The following is a 5033-nucleotide window of genomic DNA, read 5'->3' as shown; positions in this document are numbered from 1 at the left end:
GCTTCTTCGTCGCAGTCTCTCGGTCGTCTGACTCGAAGGCTGTCACTCTGGGCTGGTGTCGCGTTGTGGAATGTACTCGGCTGTGAAACCTAGCTTCTGTATTTAGTTGTTCTATTATTCTTGCCTGCGCGTTGTGGCCGTGCTTTCACCCTTGTATTTTTGCCATGATTTGTAATGTTTGTAAGCCATCTTGGACCCTTCATGTCATTGCTTGAATTTAGTTATTTGCTTTAGTTTCTTTTGCTCACACCGAGTACTGCCTGTAGTATTGCGTAAATGTTCTGTGGTTGTATATGGGCACGCCACGATGGCATTGGACACTTCTTGTCAAGCCGCGTCGTAATTATAATTTCTTTCTTGCTGTTGCTTTCAGCCTAGCGGCCCATATTATTTGTGCTACTTCTAACGCTTCGCCACCTGGCCCACTTTATCTCCACAATGTTTTAACATTGTATGAATGATTGTCTTGTATATCCCACAGGAATGCACGAGGAACGTGTAATTGTTGCTAATTTTCTTGTAATTGTCTTATATATGCATGTCTACAATTAATATATTTTGTTGTATATCATTCGCTTTTTCAGCACCAGCCTGCCACTGCCGTGGGTATTAATGTAAAGACCCCTCGCTGTTTTCTCCGTTTTCAGTTGTGACCCCCCTTCGCAGCGACAGGTAAAAATAAGGGAGAAGATGTGTTGATACCTCGCATCCCAACGGTACCAACTGACGTACCATTTGAATTGAAATGACTGCAATTTCTGGTGCAGCTTGCTTTCGCTTTCCCAAGGTCAGTAGTTGAGTGTTTGTGGCATTAATCTTGAAAACCCATGCTTCTCTCATGGACAGTTGTATGTTGCCTGCTCCCGCGTTGGAAAACCTTCAGCTTAATTTTTTCACGTGCCAAGTAATCAAACAGAAAATATTGTCCCATAAAACATTACAATGAAAATATCATCTCATTATTACTAAAGTCTAGCCGTGTATGAAACAGAAAACTTCTTTTTGTATGTAATAGTCTATTGTTCAGACATTAAATAAATAAAGTGTTCACTCTGAAATACATTATATTTATTTATTTTTTCTATTAGACTGTAACAGGCCAATAATTTTGACAGAACAAAGTCTGTCGGGGCAGCTAGTAATAAATAAAATTTTGTTTGTTTGGCCTAAATCTATAAATCATAGCAGATCAGAAATATTTTTTACGTGCAAAGGCAAGCATTTGAACTACAACGAAGTGGATGAGTTACTGTTCAGGTCATAATTATAGATTTATGTTAAAATTTGACAAGCTTCAGAATTTTTAGTGTGTTTATATTCACAAAGTGAAAAATCACTGTATTGCCATCGTCCCGAGCTGCGCCCTTCTGAGTCCGATGTGCCACCACTCCTCCCATTACATGCTGAGAGACCCTCCTTCCACAACCACCCTCAACGACCGCCCGCCAAAGTGTGTGTGCGCGTGCGCGCCTGTCGGCCCCATGGATTTAATAGTCTATGGAGTGGAAGCAGGTATACTTTTCAAGGGTAATCAATGAAGCCTGTACCCGAAATAAAATCTTCGGACTGCGCATGCGCATGACGATTGTTTACATGTACCGCCCTATTGCAGGTGTCAAAAGAATAGCAGACAGCAATGTAATTTGTATGACGCTTTAGAAAATGTGCGTGCAAAAAATTAAATATGAAACTATTCTCTTTATATTATTAGTAATAAAGAACCACGCAGGAGGGCTATCATAGCTTTCACATTTCAACATTATTATAAGTGCTTAATTAGGAACGATTAATTACAGACTGAAAGTACGAACTGCCAATACCACATTCAAGTATTTACGATTCTGCATGTTTGTTTAATACAATGAGCAACTATAATACTTAGTTTGTAACATTGTCTTGATATTGTTTTTTACTGTGAATATTATTATTGATGTACTGCGACGACTGATGCGAAGTGTTATGAAATCTATACTATACTTTAGATTACAATTAACGAATGTTCAATTCAAACGAGTTTTTGGATTCCACGAAATGCTATGCTGCAAACTGTAGTTGAATAAAACATTTTTTTAAAAACAGTTAATGAGAAAATTGTACAAAGATTGCGAAAGTGTCGAGTAAGTCACAGTGTGTGTTGCTGTTTACATGTAGATACTTCTCAAGATTTGTGCATTGTGAATAAAAATAACACGTTGCTTTAATATTCCTTAAAATCTAATTTCAATCAACAGTTGAAAGTGCCTAGGGTAGGCCAACATGATTTTATGCATAATTAACATTGTTCATGTACACATTTTTTTTTTTGCTAATCAACTTACCTAGTCCAAATGTTTAATTTATGAAGCCACTGAATTCAATTCAATTCTTTGTTTTCCAGGAGTCTACACTTTTACACAAATATGGTACAAGTAGTATAGGACTCATCAGCAAAGTTATATTTCACAATATAAGTTACCTATTTGATTATATATAAACACTTGACAAGTGACAATTAACAAAGGGTAAAATTCTTGGGTCGCGGCTTTTCCGTAAATACAATAAAAAAATTCTGATAATACATTTTTTAAACACTAATGACGTTCCTCTACCTACCCTGAAAACGGTGTTTCTAAATTTCTACTGGTTTCCGAGATATTGCAGTTAGATATTACAGGATCATGCCATCAGGACCAAGATATTAACTTGGATACGTTATTATGGAACTTTTACTACATTATCAATTGGTAGACAAAACAATAAGAAGCTTGTATTCAACAGAATAAAATTTATGTAAAATATTAAGTTTAGGTGCATCTGCCTTGCATCGTACGTGTGCGCTCCGTTTACTCGCCATATTTCAAGTAACGGCCCTTCAAAGCACATTCAATTTACATGTTCATGAATATAATATCTTACATATACATTTACTATTTACAATACTATTTACGTCGTCCACCAGCATTTAAAATTAGGTTAGGAAAATTGAAAAGCCAAATTTAGCTCTCGCTGTATGAATGCACATTAAACATTTACAAAAAGAAAATAACAGTTTCTTACCTGTGGAAAGTTAATCCACCACAACTGCCGAATCTATTAGTGCAACCAAAAGCTGCACAAGCTTTCACCATCACGTGTATTCAGCGAAAAATTAAAATGATCCCATTCAAAACAATGTAAGCATTCGCGTTTTTGACACCACTAGCTCTATCCTTGTCTTTCAACATCGTCTGCTGGGTGCTTCATGTTTGACTCCAGAGTTCCACTCCACAGACTATTACCTCCATGGTCGGCCCGCGCCTGCCAATGTGAGAGAGTTGCAGAGCGAGGACGAACGGTCGGTGAGTCGCGAGCGCTGCGAGAGGAAGGAGCTTCATGCACCTGTCATTGTTCTCGGAGGTTTTGAGTGATACAGGGGGAAACAGGCCTCGCCACACACGGGCTACGTCACGGCCATGAGAACAGAGTAGCCGGGTCCACATGCCCATTATACATGTGGTGGCGCCCTATGATTCGACGGACACTTCAACCCCCTTTGCGGTAGCAGTATTAAGTAATTTTTTGCATAATTAGCTCCTAAAAGTAAATTTTTAATGATTTTGGTCAGTAAAAATAAGTAGAATTTAAATTGATAACGGAACTGAAACATTACAGTTTAAATGCAATTATATTGGCTATTTCATGATATGGTTTTAATTTAGTTGAGAAATCTTTTTATAGATAACTATTTTCAGCCTGTCAAAATTATTTAATTTTTGAGGATTTTGACAGCTAAATAAAATTAATTATCTGGTTATGAAAGAAATTAAAACCATACAGCCCCAATAAAGTAACTAGTAGCATTGCCTTTATGCATACATCAAAAGTTTCAGTTCAGTAATACATTTCATTCTTTTTATTTGTACTGCCCGAAATCGTAAACCATGTTACTTTGGCAGTTAACTATGCAAACATTATGCAATATATTTACTTTTCAGTTTATGAAAGTTAAGCCATTAAAAATCGACACGTTTAAAAACTTTATTACTGTTACTTTAAAATTATGACTTGAAATGGGATGCACCATTTTAATAACTTTGTTAGGTATTGTACCATTTCATTATTTTGAATTGTCTTTCTTTTCACGCTGACACATTTGTGTTTCGACTATGTACAGTGGTTCACGAACCTGTAAACCGCGAGGAATACGTGGGTCAGCGAAACTACCCTGGAATGTGGGGGTGGGGGCAACAGGCTGGGCTCGTATACCTGCCGGCAGCGCGGCAACAGCGCGCCCCAGGGGACTGGGCCGTGTCGAGCCGCACTGGCTGCAGACGCGATAGCCCAGACACTGTGGCACCTACAGTGCTGTGGGCTGCGTCCGATATATTCTCAGAATGCCAGGCGCAAGAAATACATGCACTGCTTGGATACTACAAATCTGCTGTAATTTTATTACAATCCAACATCTTGAAACTTAAATAATAAAATGAAATCTGAACGCACTTCATGCATATTCCCATTTTGATAGAGATTTAGCCATGGAGTTTTTACAGTGCAATGAAAAATGATGTAATTACATGCCTGCACACTTTTTTCGTATCAATTTATGAGCAATTTCAACTAATTCCTCCAATAGATTACTAAACATACTTCAGTTATACCAAATTTTATCTTGTTTCGTAATCATTTTTTGTAGGATCCAAGATTGAAAAAAATCAATCTTTGATAGCCATTTATCTAAAAATCATATGCTTAATAAATTTCAAATTTGGTACACGAGATTCTCTGCGTAGGATGAATAAATTTCATAAGGAAAAACAGAAAAAAAATTTTCTGAGCAGCCCCCTTAATCCACCGCATGATCTTGTACCCCTAGCTCAGGGGTAAGCTCACATGCACTTGATGGTTACCTCCTCCTTCAGTACTGAAACTGCACCTATGTTATCCCAACTCAGCTGCTTTGAGTACTGTTTGTGGATCACTTGCACAGCTCAGAGTGGATATAGTCATGCTGACACTTCAGCATTATTTCACTTGCTTTTACCAGCAAGCACAACATAATAAGAACACTTGGG

Source organism: Bacillus rossius (genome assembly GCF_032445375.1).
Source record: "Bacillus rossius redtenbacheri isolate Brsri chromosome 4 unlocalized genomic scaffold, Brsri_v3 Brsri_v3_scf4_2, whole genome shotgun sequence".
In the NCBI taxonomy this organism is placed as follows: Eukaryota; Metazoa; Arthropoda; class Insecta; order Phasmatodea; family Bacillidae; genus Bacillus; species Bacillus rossius.
The sequence above is the reverse complement of the archived record's forward strand: the minus strand, read 5'-3'. Positions refer to the sequence as shown.